Raw genomic sequence first — 18,004 nt, forward strand, 5'->3', positions numbered from 1 at the left:
GAGACCCCTAGGTGCATGCCCCACTGTTTGCAGTGTGGGTAAAGTGCAGGGGAGTCCCAGTGCAGAGTGCGCAGCAGAGTCTCCCCTAACGTGTCCTACCTTCATAAAAAGAAAAAAAGGAAGGTGTCTTGGAGTACAAAGTAAACCATTTGTTGCATATAAAATCAAAGGTCACTTACCTGATTGTTAAGAAAAGCAGTCATGAAGGGACATCTTGACATTGGTTTCCCCCCCCCCCCCCTCAGTTATCACCTGGTGATCTGGCCAGTAACACACCTTCTGTATTACAGTGCCCCCATTCTGGATAAAGGGGGACAGCGGGCACTTTTGAACAGCAGCATTGTCGGTCTTTAGGGACTGGAACTGTTAGATGTAATAGCAGATTTAGACAAACTTACAAATTGAAGCCAAACTCCAGCTAACACTTTGTAAGCAGTAACAGCAAACATTATTTCCTTTTATGATAAAGATTTTATAAAAATAAAAACAGATCATTGTTATTGCCCCTGTCAGTGTTAAATGTTTTGTCTCAACTCTGTAACTGATACATTTGGAGGAGAGCTTGTTCTTTTGAAAAACAACAGACTTACTGGCTTGATCACCAAATGATAAAAGTTGAATCTCTATATCCAAGAGTTTGCTGAAAAAAACAGTATCATTAGCAGTAATCAGCATGGGGGAATCAAAGATGGAGAAAGATCTAGAGGTCCTGGTAGAAGACAGACTGAGCAATAGCAGGCAATGTCAAGCTGCAGCAAGCAAAGCCAGCAGACTATTGCTGGCATAAAAAGGGAAATTTTTTCCAGAGATAAAATGATATTCCTGCCACTTTATAAAACTTTGGTTTGGCCACGTCTAGAGTATTCAATTTAGTTCTGATCACCAGTGTTCAGGAAGGATGTGCTGGAGAGAGTCCAGAAAAGGGCAACTAAATTACTAAGCGGACTGGAGGACCTCAGTTACGAGGAATGACTACAAGTGCTAAATGTATTCTCCTTGGAGAAGAGACACTTGAGAGGAGGTATGATAGTGGTATACAAATACCTTAATGGTGATCCCAGCGTAGGTAGGAAACTATTAAATCCCAGGGAATGTAAGAGGGCTACAGGACCACACAATAAGTTTGGAGGAGAAGAGCTTTAACCTTAAACTGCGTACGGAGTTTTTCACTGTCAGGGCGATAAGGATGTGGAACTCTTCCACAATCTGTGGTGTCAGCAGGGGAGTATTGATCATTTTTAAAGACGCTTGGGTGTGCATCTTAGTGAACAAAACATACAGGGATTAGGGAAATGATTACCGACATTGACACACACGTTGAACTGGATGGACTATTGTCTTTATTCATCCTTATCTACTATGAAATTATGAAAGAACGCCTAAAAAAAGAAAAGTAATGTAGCCATTGCATTTAAGAATTGTTAAGTTGCATATTAATGTTTGCTTTTGGGTTAATTACTGCTTTAAACCACTGGTAATGCAAAATGTATACATTGCAAGATTACAAGTCATGGTCATTTCTTAAATTTTATTTGGGTACCCAGTAGTAGAATAATTTATTCCCCCTTGCCTTATTCACTTGCTCTACTGTATACACGTATGTATTATTTTTTAACAATATATCCAAGCTGGCAAATGAACTGTACCTAGAATAAGAGTGGACCGCAAGTCGTGTCATTCTGTGAAGTAAACCAACTAGCATTATCCACAGTTCAAACACTTTACAATGGTGGTAATAGTGATGCAGTCAGGAACATTACAACAGGAAATAGCCAAACCTGGTATTGAGGAGAAGATAGTAAATGTTTTATTGGGCTATATTTAAGCATACCTTGTTAAATTCCAGGGACAGTTGACTGACCACCTGAAAACTGTTAAGATGAGTCAATAAAACATGCCCTGGAATGTGTTTCAGTAAATTATAAGAAAAGGTGCATGTTCTTTCATCTGATTTTTATGCTAAGCTGAATGTTTAAATTGATCAGCTTTGTTTTTAAAATCATCTGGGTTAGTAGGTTGGCAATGCACAGAACAAGAAATTGTGTACAATTAACAGTATCACAAAGTCTCTCCATCACGTTTCCCTCCGTATCATGTTGAATATACTCCAAAGACATGCTGGTAGGTTAATTGGATCCTGTATAAAATTGGCCCTACTATGTATGTATGAATGTGAGTTAGGGACCTTAGATTGTAAGCTCCTTGAGGGCAGGGACTGATGTGAATGTACAATGTATATGTAAAGCGCTGCGTAAATTGACAGCGCTATATAAGTACCTGAAATAATAATAATATCCCATTTTGACACCTTTTTTATTATTGGAAAAAAAAAACTCCTGGCTCCTTACATGAAAACTGTGAGAATAGAAGTATTTGTAGCTGCTGTGTTGATTGGTTTTTAAAGGTGTAAGATTTCAAGAATGTTGTCCTGCCTTTACTACCCACCTTGAGCCAGAACAAGTATGCAGTCAGTGAAGATAGAACTCCTGTCCTTCAATAGACCCTTATATCAAAATCACAGTAGGTCCCATAATTCTACCCGTCACTTTTAAAATGCCACTGGCTGGCAGTAGGAAAGATTGGTAAACATGGCTTCAGTTTTTTGATCAAGCCTTCTCCCCAGCCACTGGAAGTGAAAGTGATATTAAAGGGTCAGTTCAGTTTTTTTTCCTAAAATAACAAACATGTTATACATACCTGCTCTGTGCAATGGGGCCTATTGATACACATAGTATGGCTTAGCCCCGGTCCCTCGTCAATTGATTTCATTGACAGCAGTGGGAGAGAGAGCAGCGCTGCTGCTCTTGTGCACAGCACTGGTTCGAGATCAGCTCAGGTAAGTATATAGGGGGGCTGAGGGGGAACTGCACCTAAAAGGTGTTTTTTTTTTTTTTAACTTTAATGCAATTACGTAAAGAAACCTTTAGCCTTTAAAACCACTTGAAGTATACATGGGGGCCAGAGGAGTCCTCAGCCCTGTTTAAGCTGCAACAGGAGCAATCCAGAGGTTACACAGAACTTTGTCTATTTTTATTTGAGAAGCTGGGCACCAGCACCATCGCCTGTAAGCCATACGCCGCCTCCATTCCAAAAAGTAGCAGGTTTTTTTTCTTAGCACCAGGTGAATAAACAGAACTGCAAGGAAGAGAAGTAAAAGTGATGAGTATGTGCTGGGGGGGGGGGATGATTATTAAAGCAACCCTTCAGGGGGTGAAATAAAAATTCCGTCACCAATACCCCATGAAAGTATCTTTATATTTTTCTGTCCGACAGCCTGTGTGTTAAAACTCTGATAATTTTGAGTGTGTGAAATAGCATGTCCCCTGCTGGCCACTGTGGTTCCTCCTGCCAACCCTTATTTTACTTTTTTTTTTTTTTTTTTTTTTTTTTTCAATGCCCTATGGGTGGGTGGGAGGACACGCTTTTCTATGCATCAAAGGAATCAAGAGAGAGAGGTTTTATCATGCTGGACAGGTTAAGTGCTTATTTCACAGGGTATCACTGATATCATTTTTTTTTCCGGGTCACATTAAAGCTGACCATTTTCCCTGACCTCTTGTATGGGCTTAGCCTTAAAGTGGTTCTAAAACCCCAAGGTTTCTTACCCTCATGCATTAAAGTAAAAAAACCTCCTCTACTGCAGGATCCCCCCAGCCCCCCCATTTCTACCTGACCCAATCCAGTGACATGCACGAGAGCAGCGATTCTCGACACTGTCTCCCTCCTCATTAGACAGATTGATAGCAACAGGAGCCATTGGCATCCACTCCTTTTAATCAACTCCAGTGATGAGGGAGCAGGGGGTGAAATTCGAGAGTTCCACTGTTTATGTCAATGAATGCAGCAGCGGGGCTCGAGAGCGAGCCCGCATGGGTGCCCCCATGAGAATCAGTTTCCTATTGGGGGCTCCAGCAATAGAGGAGGAGTCAGGAGCACCGGCAGGGGACCCAAGAATAGGAGGATCGGGACAGCCCTGTGTGCACAAAGTAGGTAAGAATAGACATGTTTGTTATTTTTTTTAGAAATAGATACCTTTACAACCACTTTAAAGCTAATTTAGTTAAAGTTTTTTTTGCTTTGCAGCACCAGGACATGACCTACCTGTAATGAAGTGTGTCCCATGTCTAGCTGGCTGTGCTGCATCATGTGCAAACCACACAGAATGCAAAGTGTAAAGCTCAGCATGCAATTTCAGCACTGTAGGGAGAAACTGATGGCAGTGAGGAGAAGGTTTGTCTTCTTCTTCAGTATGTAGCAGCCAGCAAGGCAAAGGGCACACTTCATTACAGGTTAGAATCCCGTGGTGCTTCATGGCAAAGCTTTATCTTTTTGGATGTTTGTTCAATAGAGATGCTTACCATGGAGATCATTTAAAGAAAAATCCTGGCATATGTTGCAATACAATCCCATTTTAATATAATTTAGTACTTTGAGAGCTTGTATGTATTGTCATTTGTGCCAATGTTCCAGAGAATGTTAAATAGGTATAAATGTCCACTTAAGGACCATGTACAGAATTGCCAACATTTAAATAAAATTCAAGGGACACCTTTTCTCCTTTTTTTTTTTTTTTTTTTTTTTTTTGCTGTGCTTCCACCAAGCTATTGTAGGTGAAGAATGTGCTTTAGCTTAGGGGCAGAGACATTCACAGATGATGTTTAATAAGAGGCAAATTGTTAACCTATACAATTTAATTTTAAAATATTGTCTATACAGGATGATTTATCGTTTATTACATTGCATGTGTTGCATGAAGGCGGACAGTTTATGAGTGGGCCACCAATGCACTGCAATAGACCAGAAATTAGGGTTGTGATGTGCTGCGGTGTGTTTCCTTCTGCTTTGGGGTGCCACTCACAATGAAAAGAACCACAGAGCAGGTATATTGCAATAAGGCGCTTGTTTTACAATATGTTGCAAAGAGACTAAAACTCTGCAATAAAACTTGAAAGGTAAAATCATACTTGCTTGACCAAGCAAGGCAACATAAGTCGCATATTGGTTGCTGCATGCATTTTTTTTTTTTTTTTTAAAGCTGTTTGAAAAGTTACATATGTCCAGCTTGGCTCAATGTAAATATTCATGTAGTTTACCTGAATAATCCCCATGGAAGCAAAAAATTACAGTAGCAGGCACCTCTCTCAATAAATGCATGACATTCTCTGATTGGACGGGATGAAGGTCATAGCAACACCCTGCCTCTTCAACTCACCCAGCCATTGAGAAAATGTTCTCTGAATGGGAATACAGTGACAGACCTCAGTCCGATAATCACTGCAGCCCAGGCAGGGCTTCCAGCAAGCAGCCACCTTAAATAGATAGAGTCACATTCTGTCAATGAAGCAGCTTCTTGGTACATGCCCAAGAAAATAGTCCCACCCAGTATTGTTTTCACTGCACACTGCCACTGGGGCTGGTAGTAACTTTGGAGGAGAAGAGTCAGTAGCTGCAGTGCAGTAGAGGGCACATATATGTGTAGGTGTTATTGGCTGAGGTGCCCCACTAATAATGAATATGGGAGAAATTGAAATGAGAGAGGCAGTGGACTGACAGAGAGAAGTCCTATAAAACACCAATCATTGGTATGCAGTATAAAAGGAGGTATGGTCCTCAAGGACCGCCAATATGGCTGTGCCCTCCCCCACGCACTCCACTGCCTGGGACACAGCTGTCACAAAACAGCTGACAGCAAATCCGGGACAGTTGATAAGAATGCATTTCAGATAATGTTGTTCTATGCATTAAGGTAAAAAAAAAAAAAAAAAAACATTACTGGTATTCCCTGAAGTTGTTTGTTTTCTGTATATGATTTTGTATTTGGACTGTCACCATTGTTTTTTTGCCTATTCTGTATGCCTTGCTGTTTCCTTTTCCTAATAAACACTGAATTTATAAAAAAAAAAACCCCTTTGTATGTAGCTCCCCCTAAACCCCCCTAAATACTTGCCTGAGCCAATTTCCATCTAGCGATGTTCAATAAAGGCAGCATTGGAATCCATTGGCTCCTGCTGCTGCCAATCACAGCCAATGAGGAGAGGCCGGTGGGCAGAGTCGATCCATGCTATGTGTCAATAAAACGAGCATCCACCAGTGCCCCCAAAGCAAGCAGCTGGAGGCACTTGTAGGGGGGAGGAGCCAGAAAAACCAGTGGGAAACCCCAGGTAAGGAGGATTTGGGCTGCTCTGTGCAAAACCATTGTACAGAGCAGATAAGTATACCATGTTTGCTATTTAAAACACAATTGTATTTAAAATGACTTTAAGGCAAAAATTGCAGCCAACGTTAGAGTTATACATTTATAAACCCCAATTCCAAGAAAGTTGGTACACTGTGTAAAATCTACAGAACAACAGAATGCAATGGTTGCAAATATTTAAGCTGAGTAAATTTACCATTTAAGAAAAAAATACAGTAATTTTAAAATTAATGGCAGCAACACATCTCAAAAAAGTTGACAGGGCAACAAAAAGCTGGCAAAGTAATTGGCACTAGCAAGGAAGAGCTGGAAGAACATTTTGCAACTAATTAGGTTCATTGGCAACAGGTCAGTAACATAATTGCATGTAAAAAGAGCATCTTAAGCCCCGTACACACGTACCGATCGTCGGCGAACGATCGGCTGTCTTTTGTCCCCGGGCTGTCGGTGTCTGTTGAAAAGTGCAAAGACAGCACAAGAATTTTGTCCGCCGACTGCAGAAGTGATGTCATGTAATGGTTAACTTTCCCTGTGTTTTTTCTTTTCTGAGCATGCCCAGTCTTGCAAATCTGCGGTCTGTCGGCCGAATTCTGTACTGACTGGCGAATAATCGGCCGCTCTGGTGTCGGCATACAAAAATTTTAATGCTTGCATGACAGATTCTTGTCGGCAGAATGTGCGCTGACGGCTGTCGGAGGCATCATACTAACAAGCGTACAATCGGCAGATCGTTCGTCGGCCGACGCTTGTCTGCCGACGATCGGTACGTGTGTACGGGCCTTTAGAGAGTCAGAGTGTCTCACAAGTAAAGATGAACAGAGGTTCCCTAATCTGTGCAAAAAGTAGTGTCTAAAAATGATCAAAAAACAATTTCAGAAAATTGCTCCTTAATGTAAAGTTTCTAAGACTTTAAATATATCATCATCTACAGTACATAATATCATCAAAAGATTCAGAGAATTGGGAGAAATCTCTGTGCGCAGGGGACAAGGCCAAAATACAATATTGGATGCCGTGATCTTCGAGTCCTCAGACAGCACTGCATTAAAAATAGGCATGATTCTGTGATGGACCTCACTGCATGGGCTCAGGAATACTTCCAAAAATTACTGGCAATGAAACTGGTGGTCCTCCCATCCAAAAATGCAAGTTAAAGCTCTATCATGCAAAGAAGAAATCATATCTGAACATGATCCAGAAACTCTGTTGTCTTCTCTGGTCCACAGCTAGTTTAAAATGGTCTGTTGCAAAGTGGAAAACTGTTCTGTGGTCAGTCGAATTGAAATTTGACGTTCTTTTTGGCAATCATCGATAACACATCTTCCAGCACTCATTTAAAAAACCTGCATCTATGAAGGAAAGGAGGGCATTAGTACATCTGGATTAGGCAGTTTGCAAATCTGAAAAGGCACTGTCAATGCTGAAAGATATATCCATGTTTTGGAGCAGCATATGCTCCCATCCAATGTTTTTTTAAGGGAAGGCCTTGCATATTTCAGCTGGACATTGCTAAACCACATACTGCATCTATGACAACAGCATGGTTTTACAGTAGAAGAGTCCAGGTGCTTAATTAGCCTGCCTGCAGTCCAGACCTTTCATCAACTGAAAATATTTAGCATATCTTAAGACGAAAAATACAACAAAGACGACTTAGGACTGTTGAGCAGTTAGAATCTTATATTAGGGAAAACTCCAGCAACAGGTCTCCTCAGTTCCCTGACATTTACATAGTAGACATCTTTTTTGAAACATGTTGTTGCCATCAATTAAAATAAAAAATAGGAACAACAGTCTGGTTATAACCTGGCTAAGTTCTTTAAGGACTCTCGGGTGTAAGCCACCTGGTCCTGGAATTGTTGTTAGAATAAACATTTGATATGTTTGTAAATAATATGAGTTTATGAGATTTCCAAAACATTGCATTCTGTTTTATGTAGATTTTACACAGCATCCCAACTTTTTTTGATTTAGGGTTGTAAAACATTTTTTCCATTCTATATGAATATAGGTTTACTTATGTAGATGGGAGGAGTATGTGGGTTGTTGTATTGCTTTAAAACAGCTCTCTAAACTTCAGCTAAACTGTTGTATCCCACACAAGCCTGAAAATGCTCCCAAACAATGAGTATGTATCTTTTCAGATCTCAATTATTCTTACATATAAGTAGTTTCCATAGTAACCAGAATCTAAAAATGGCAGCCATAGTTAGGATAAACAATGCCTTCTATCCATGGAATAGTTAGTGTCCTTGGTTGCAGACTTTTTTTTTTTGTCCCTGCTCTTGAATTCACACCAGTTCTTTAAATGGTGTGCGCACCCTCGTAAACTCAGCAATGAAATGCATGACAGAACTTGTCATCATATGTCATTTATCTAAGCTGGGATGCCCAAATCAGTAGCTGCTAGCCAGTTCACATGATGAATCTGTGCATCTTATTAGTTGAGCAAGTGGCAGACTTTTTTGCAAATTCCTTTTTTGGATTTGCTTTTATTTGTTCCCTTTATGACTGCTTATGTTAATAACCGTCTTCATTGTGGATCAGAACACAAAGGCTTGTTTCTATAGTGAAATTCACTGGTGTTCCTATAGCCTTGTGCTGGAAAAAAAGTCTCTACAATGTTGACAGGTAGGTATATTTTAACTCAAGAAAAATGCTGTAGTTTTAAAGTGTATGTCTTAGTTTTGGGTAGAGTGGGGAAGGGTTTGAACCCCTGTCTGTTTTTTACTACTGTCCAAGGCAACCTTAGAGAAATGTAACCCTGCTTTCTGTACTACAGACAGTAAGGGTAATCTCCATACCAACACAGAAATTAAAATGTTTTTCTTTAGTGGAAAGGACAGGCTAGAACCTACATCAGATTTTTATTTCTATTTGTGTTGCTGTTTCAGATTAAGACCTTATGCACACTGCAGCTGTCAAAATTTAGGTTTTAAAAGCGTTTGACGTTTTTTTTTTCCTGCCCCTAAATGCCCCTCTATTTTAGCTTATATATCCATGCACACATAGAGAGCAGGTGTTTAGCTGCAGGAATGTTTAGCAGGAGAAATCTGAATGTACCAAAATTGCGTCCAGGAGAGGAGCTTTTGGGCAGAAAAAATGCCTGATGTGGCTAAATGCACTTGGGTGTTCATTTCAATGGCCAGAATAAATTAATATCCTGGCCAATGAAATTAATGAATGCCCAAATGCTTGACGTGCCTGAATGCGTCTTAACGCGTTTGGAAACATGGCTTTAGCCGTGATTTTAATGCTGCTTTTCTCATATCAGGAGAAAGGTGTTCAGAAGAGCCTAGTGTGAATGAGGCCTTACCCTAACTTCTTGTCTTATATTACTTAGCCAGCAGGACAGGAGAAAAGAAATCTCTTAAACTGAGCCCCAGATAGTAGTGTAAACCCCAGAGGAGTTGTAATCCTTTGTACTCTATTCAAAACTAGAAAAGGGCTTGACATTCACTTTAACCACTTCGATACCGGGCACTTTTCCCCCTTCCCGCCCAGGCCAATTTATAGCTTTTAGCACTGTTGCATTTTGAATGACAATTGCGCGGTCACGCAACACTGTACCTAAACCAATTTTATGTAATTTTTACAAATAGAGTTTTCTTTTGGTGGTATTTGATCACCGCAAGGTTTTTTCTTTTTTGCTAAACAAATTTTAAAAAAAACTAAGTTTGAAAAAAAAAAAATGTTTTTTTTTGTTTGTTATAAAATTTTGTAAATAGATACATTTTTTCTGCACTGATGAGCACTGATGAGGCCGCACTGACAGGCACTAATGAGGAGGCACTGATGCAGTGGCACTGATGGGGTGGCACTAATATGTGGCACTGATGGACAGCACTGATATGCGGCATTGGTGGGCTTTGATAGGCAGCACCGATGGGCACTGATAGGTGGCACTGATGGGCAATAAGCGGCATTGGTGGGCAATAATGGGCACTGCTGAGTGGCACTGATAGATGACAATGATGGGCACTGGAGGGAAGCACTGATGGGGAGGGCACTGGCAGGCTCCCTGAGCCCTGATTGCCATCCATGGTAGGCATCCCTGGGGTCATATGTGGGCATCCCTGGTGGTTCTAGTGGCACCCCCCCAAGGGTCTGCACTGGTAATCAATTCTCTGATTACCAGTGCAGACCCCCCCCTGTCAGGAGAGCCGCAGATCAGCTCTCCTCTACTCCTGCCTGTCAGGCACGAACTGAGCCAATCAAGGGCACTTCACTATGTGACCAGCTGTGATTGGACACAGCTGGTCACATGGTAAAGAGCCTATGTCAGTAGGCTCTTTACCGAGATCGGAGATGCGATGTATCAGAGTGACACGCCGCATCACAGATCGCGGGGGGAGGGGCGCACAGAGCGCATTATCCTGCCACCGTCATACAACGTCCGGTCAGGATAATGTAACCACCTTCCCGCCATCATTTGCCTATAGGGCGGGCGGGAAGTGGTTAATAACTGTTCTCATTTCATAGACATCATTTTGTAAAACCTGTGTTTAGAGCTATGGTTAAATAAAATAAAATTTCTGGATACTCAATATATAAAAATCAACTCAAATCACATTATTGTGTTGCAGAAGTGTGTGCGTTTTCTGTGTTAGTATGTCCCAGTGCCATTTATTTTGAATGCCACCCTCACACACTAAGGCAATGATGGCGAAACTTGGTACCCCAGATGTTTTGGAACTACATTTCCCATGATGCTCAACTACAATGCAGAGTGCAATAGCATCATGGGAAATGTAGTTCCAAAACATCTGAGGTGCCAAGGTTCGCCATCACTGCACTAAGGCAACACAGCTCCAATAGACGTGTGGAAACGCATCCCAATGTGTGCTAACATGCAACCATGTTGTAGTGTATTACGTAAATAAAAAATATGCATACACATTTTTTGTTTATTCTGGTGCATTGGCAGCCTATTTGAAATAAATAGGAAGTAAACCTATTTACTAGTGGAAGTAAACCTATTGATTTAACGGTTTGAGTAAACAGTTACATTCCCGTATTCTGGAATTGCTAACTGTCACATTTGCTTGTGCTGTCAACCAAACTGCCAAACCATCCCATGGCTGGTGTCAGAACTGATCACATGTGCAGCATCATGGCAGCTGAAGATTAAACAGAGGCCAAGATGGCAGCTTCCTTGGCAAAAAACGATAAGAGGGTTAACTTCCACAAGCATTAGACATAACACACATCGATGCGCATGTGTTAGCGCAATGTACAACAATGGCAAAGTGTAAAGTGGTTTGGTCAAAAAACATGCAGCTCTCAGTGGTATTGTTAATAAAAAAAATCCATCGGAGAGGGACCCCCTTGTTATGGCCCTGACATTTAAATAGTACTAGGAACTCATCCACAAAAAGCTTACCACCTATGTTCTCAATCACTAAAATCTTATATAAGCTTGAACTTGTAATTGAGTTTCAAAATTAATTTTCAAAATGTTTACCTAAAATATGTTCTCTAGCTGTCTCCTAATTGTACTCCTGCATTGCCACCCTGTCAGGGCCACTGATAGGGGGAGACCACCAGTCCACCTGTAGGGGGCCCGGGCACACAGTGGGGCCCCAACAGCACATGGAATCGGTGCGGTCGGACAGAGGGGCAATTACAGAAGGAAGCCCTGTGCGGCTCTCTGCAGCAGCTAAAAGCCAGTTTCTCCCACTCCTGCCAGCCTTCAGCTACTGCAGGGAGAGACACAGGACATCGTTCCTGTAATTGCTTCCCCGACAACGATCCCCCTCCCTGTTCTGAATGCTTCTGATCCCCCCTCTCATCATGTGTCCCCCTTTCACAATTAAAAAGGGTTAATTCACACAGGTTCATTGTTAGGTTTATGTCCGCTAATAATGATTTTAGTGTATTTTTTGTGAAAATATTATGTCTTGATGCATTCGGGGGGGCCTGCCAGGTAGGCTGTATGGGGCCCCGTGGTTTCTAACAGCAGCCCTGCACCTTGTTATAAGGGCTTCCAATGGACACTATAAGTGGCCATTTAAACACTTATTATGTAGGCATGGTCCATTGCTGTCACCATCCAGAAAGCCACCCTGGAAAATGCCATGCAGCTATTGCTAGAGTTCATGAGATCAACAGTATCCTGATGCAACAAATGATGAAGGCGTTTTTATAATACTCAGTGCTTTACAAAATGTCTGTCAGTTATGTGTTACATCTCCTAAGGGCCTTAAGGGATTTGAAGGCCAACACCAGCCAAAACAATTTTTTTTTTCTAGTTTTGGATACAACAAGAAGGGGCAGAACCTTTGTCAGGTTTAAATGGAGAACTGGCATGTGTAAAATAAAAAAAATAAATAAAAACTCAACACAATAAAAAATACAGAATAAACAAAATATAATAAAGTCCACTGTTTCCAATTGTGTCCACTTGTGTCAATAACTTCCACCTTTATAGCTTCACGTCACCACTTGTGACCAACACCACTGCCGCACCAGCTCCACGGCTGCCAAAGAAGAGCAGCCTACAGCGAGTTTGTATTACATAATTTCCAGCCCCTCATGTGAGGTCGTCATGCTCCACCTTGGAAGTTGCCCGGAAGTACCACTTCCACCACTGGGGACCTTCGGAACTACGCACTGTAATCATGCTGCCACTTCTGGTTTCCTAGCTGGTGGCCATCTTTGTAAGTGCGCTTTGCCATCTTCTGTTCAGTTTGATCTGGCATCTGGATGATTTTAACTGTTATTATGTGAGAATACTACTATTTTATAGTAGTATAAATATTTTACAAATTACTACTACACTATATTCAACCCCCCATGTGGCTCCATGCTCAACTTTTTTCCTACACAGTGTTAATAGGCTGCCCAAAGGTTTCCGGTGGTGGAAAGTGGTACTACTAGGCAACATCAAAGGTAGGCTATAGCGACCTCACGAAGGGCTGGAGATTTTTTTATATAAATGCAATAATAGTGCAGGTCTCTTATTTTGCAACAAAGAGCCAGCCTGCTCACACCTTTTGAAATGGAGACTTTAGTTATGCTTCAAACTGTAGATAAACCTAAAATCTTTTTTTTAGTATGCTAAGCATCACGCCTCCCTGTGTAAAGTTTTCTTAAGCAAATCATTGTTTGTGAATGTGTTGTAAAGTGTCTGACCTGGATATCCTTCTACAGAAATGCCTTGTTGCAGACTGCCACTGTCTCTCTCAAGTGACAGCAGTGTTGTCACTTGCAGTAAAGGCTTCCTCAGTTGGCCATTGGGCTAACTATATAGTAGACCGGATAGGTAGCCTAGCAAGAGCCAACTGAAGGAGCATTCAAAGCTGGCTGACAATGCTAATTGAGAGGTAGAGCTTAGACTGGGAGGAGGAGAAGCAGTACAAGGAACGGGGGAGAACTGGGAACTTCTGGCTTGGGGGAAAACATAAGAAAATAGCAATTTCATGGTACACACAGCTTTCTGGGTGCTAAATAAAGTGTTCCATGCAAACTGATTTATTGCATGGTAAAAGGAAGGCAAAAGGTCATGTTTATTGTAAAAAAAAACAACATTTTAACATCTTCCTGCATTGGCTTCCTAGAAGCGCTCCATATTATCTGGTCACATGACATCTTAGAGCTGTGAAGAAAGTTAGTGCTGGAATACTTTTGTAAGGGATAAAAATAATGTGATTTTAAGAGTAGTTTAGTCACATTGAAGTCATATTGTCTTTCATATGCCTTCAGTTTTATGTAAAATTGCCTTTGTTAAAAGACTAACTTCATTTTGTTGAGAAAAAATCATCCCCCTCTGGATGATCTATGTACATTGCAAGGATTTTAACAAACTTTGTTGCAGATTCCTACCTTTTAATATTCTGATGAAATAGCTGTTTCTTTGTGTCCATGTGTTGAGGGAATCTGTATGGTAGTGATTTTATAATTATCAATCAGCTGCTGCACCTGCAGGACTCTAGTGAGGAAAATTTCAGGGTGTGCATCCCTTTAGACATGATTTCCCTTTGTATTTCCCCAAAAACAACATATTTGTTGCAGGTGGGTGTTCAAAACCTGACTTGTATCTTAGTACAGACTTCTGGGAAAATCTTTAAGCCAATCACACAAGCTGGAAATGACATATCTGTGAGGGGGGGGGGGGGGTTCTGTACACCATCTGTGTACAGAATGCCTCCAGGGAGCCATATTGCATTAAATCTTACAGAAAATTACAGCTTCAGATTGAAAGGGAAAGGTCATTTTTAATAACCTTCATTTACAATATGTGTTTATTATTAATTTTTTTTTATTTGCTATTTTTTTTTCACACAAAAGTGGAGTTACCCTGTAACTATGCTGATAAGTTTTCTGGAGTAAGCCTGCTCGGGTGCCCTCATAGCAAGCTGCCTCCTATGGGGGCACTCAGCAGGAGGGTTAGGCCAAGGGCGCAGGCAGGGGACCTGAGAAGAAGAGGATCTGCGCAGCTCTGTGCAAAACCATTACACATTGCAGGTAAGTATGACATGCTGGTTATTTTTTTTTTTTAAAAAACAGCCTTTATTATCACTTTAATTGCAGCAGAGAAAAAGCAGCTGTCCTGCCAGGCAGGTCTGTGCTGTATGGCAGAGCAGTGTAAATCTCTAGACTGGATGGAGAAAAAAGCAAATCCTTGGGCAAGTAAACAGATCCCATATATATTAGAAGGCCAGTATGGTGACCTGAATTCATGGGAGGAGGGTATTTAAGCAGTCCACTCACCTGTGTTTCTTGTCAGTTCCAGTGCACGATACTACACGTCACTAGGCCAACTCTCCCCAGCTCACTCTGTGTTCGTGAGTCTGTGCATTCGATTACAAGTGTGTTGCGGCTTCTCAGTTAGTGGTCTTTGCTGGCGGTTTTTGCTCACTGTTGCAGATAGGATTCAAACCTTTTTCGTTTCATACGCAATGTTACGATTCGTTATGTTTCCTATCACACATCCCTTTTCTACTTAGCTGCCTCTGAGTTGTTGTTGGTCGTGTCCCGACATCATTCGTAGTAGACTCATAGGTTCCCTCTGCCTTGCTTTTCATCCCATCCACAAGCATAAGATTAGTACTTAGATCCAAACCCCTGAGCCACTGTCGGCCGAGGTCTGATATTACTAAACAGACTTCACTGGTTATAGGATTCACTGTGTATGGGGTTGCTGCCTCATCCATTTGGAGATCAGCATGTATTGTTGCACGGGTTCTGTGGCTAATTGAGGTGGTAATTCGACCCACCTGGTGCCTTGTCTGATTAGCCTGAGGGACTGGGTGGTTGGTATGTGTTTGGTTTTGGTAGAGGGGTGGCACCCTAACACTCTACGATGATCTGATCTGAATCCCCTGAAGGGGGGGGTTGTCACGTTTTAGGGGGAGGGGCGGGCTTAGAGCTCTCCTTAACGCCAGGTTAAACCTGGACCTCCATGTTACCTTTTTCAGGTTCCTGGTCACCAAATTAGTATTGGCCATAACCGGGACCTCAATTCTATCAGGGCACGAGTCAGGTGGGTAGTACACAAGATACTCTCCTACATCAACCTGCAGCACCCTTTATTCATCTCAATACCTCACATACACAAATTGGGCTGCTGATCTGGTGCTTAGTTACTGTCACATTTTCCCCAGCACCCGAGCTATTGGTTATTTGACCAGTCACCTCTGGCTAACCTCGGTTGCCCCGCACTCTTCGAGTTTTTTAAAATTTCATTCTTCAGCATTCGCTGGAACGCATGGTGTTCTTCACTATGCCTGTCGTTCCTTTTTCTGTTCTTCCTCCCACTTACTTCATACTTATTCTTACGCACTCAATCTCTCCTACGCTGTTCTTATTTTCCAAAACTCTTCTTAAACATACACCCCCCCCCCCCCCCTTTTTGATTATTGCTGGAGTCATGTCACGGTCCGGCGCTGAGGACCTTGACTCCGCTCCTCTGTCACCCACCGCAGGTTCAGAGCCAGGCAGCATTCAGTCCCTCAGGGGATGGACTATCCCCAAGCTCATGGCAGAGCTGTGGTGTAGGGCCATTCCCCACCCTGCCATGAATAGGAAAGCTGAATTATTCGGGCTGCTGCACCCAGCAGGCATCCCTGCAGTCCATCTTCACAGCTCTCGCCCAGCTGCACACCATGATTGGCACGCTGTCCGCAGCAGTCTCTGATGTGCAGGCAAGAGTAGGAGTCCTAGGGGTGTGCCCAGCGGTGACCCCCCCTAGACACGGTTGCAGTGCCCATCTTAGCACTACCACCCACAGGAATGCCGAACACTAGTTCTACTATTTTTCCTGCACACCTCATCCCTGCTGGCATCAGGAAGGACATCCTGGAGGGGAAAGAATGTTAACCTGGCCTCCCTGCTCATCTAGGACCATGAACTGGCTGGGAATAAGTCCTACGCCTGGGGGGACGTGTCTGTTGTTCTCAAGGCCAAGGCTCAATCGCAAACTGTCAATCACTGAGTTTGTGCTGGCCTTCGGCATGTTTGGGGATGTAAACCAAGGGACTGGGATAAAAAAAATGTTTTAAATATTATCTCAATCACCCCGCACTTTAGGAGAAAAGAACACAATACACAAACAATATATTAGAATTACAATATGAACACATATGACATATAGCTGCTGCTTAATAAATATCAACAAAAAGAAAACGTGTTAATCCCTTCGATAGTCCATAAAGCGAAAAGTCCAACACATAAGCAGCGCTGTAAAGAGTGTGACCCCTTAATAGATCAACCAAGGTGAATCAGCGAGCACCTTATTGGTGCCTAAGGAGTTTGGAATTGCCCATACCTGGTTCAGTCTGAGGAGATTGAAAGGCTTTCTGATGTTACATTTCTGATGAGTGAGCATTACCTGAGGGGGTCACGTGATGTGGTGGAAGTCTTTGATCCTATCTGCACTCCGTGGATTCTCCTATCTTTAAGGTGCTCGCTGATTCACCTTGGTTGATCTATTAAGGGGTCACACTCTTTACAGCGATGTTTAGGGATGTGTTGTGCTCAGCCAACCCCAGCAGGAGGGAAGAGATGGATTTGTACCTCCATGCCGTGGCTGACTTAGGTTACAAATATGGAGGTTCTGTGTTTTACGACTACCACCGCTCGTTTGCAGCCAAAGCCGCAGCCAAACTCGCCCAGTTCCAAGCCAGCACGAATTGGAGCATCGTGGACACTGAGTTGTTCTGCCGCACTTTGCGGGTCTGTGTTCCCCGCTTTACGCCATTTGCCAGTCCTCAATGCACACGGCAAACTGGTGCTCCAACATGGATGCCAGACGTTCCTTGACCTTCCCCTCTACCTAGTGCCGATCAAGGCATGCTTGCCCCTATGCAACATCCTCAGGTGGACAAGTTGGGATGGCCCGTCTAGTTACTAGGCAAGACACTTATCTGCAACAACTTCAACTATGGCACTTTCAGCTTCAACCAATGCCGACTGCTCCACGTTTGTGTCAACTGTCATAGAGCTCATCCCAAGAGAACATGCACCCTCAAGTGTCCCAACTTCTCCTCCTAACTGAGCCGGGTGAACGTACAATGGCTGGAGATCTACCTTTCCTCTCACTTGTCATCCGTGTAGGTTTATCTCCAGATTCCACATGGGGCTCATCTCCCTACCCCACACTACCCATAAGTGCAGGAACCCCCGCTCAGCCTCCACTGATGAGCAGGCTTTTGACAATCTGTTAAAGGCCAAGCTGGACTGGGGATTCATTATCAGCCCCTTCGCTGAGTTGCCATTTGAGACATGGTTAGCCCTATTTGGCTTGTCAAGGGAAAATTCTCAAATAAATTAAGTTTGGTGTACGACTTGTCTGCGCCTCATTCCTCC

At 42.5% G+C, this 18,004-nt stretch overlaps 1 pseudogene across 1 annotated transcript; it reads left to right on the forward strand.

Annotated features, from left to right (window-relative positions):
- The first annotated feature begins 1,726 nt into the window (after positions 1-1,726).
- Positions 1,727-17,689, forward strand: LOC309564277 (annotated as a pseudogene). Its single transcript has 3 exons — positions 1,727-1,798; positions 16,258-16,648; positions 17,151-17,689. The product of its transcript is annotated as an uncharacterized misc_RNA (transcript).
- Positions 17,690-18,004: the final 315 nt, after the last annotated feature.

This window comes from Pelophylax lessonae (genome assembly GCF_965119305.1).
Source record: "Pelophylax lessonae genome assembly, chromosome: 9".
Classification (NCBI taxonomy): domain Eukaryota; kingdom Metazoa; phylum Chordata; class Amphibia; order Anura; family Ranidae; genus Pelophylax; species Pelophylax lessonae.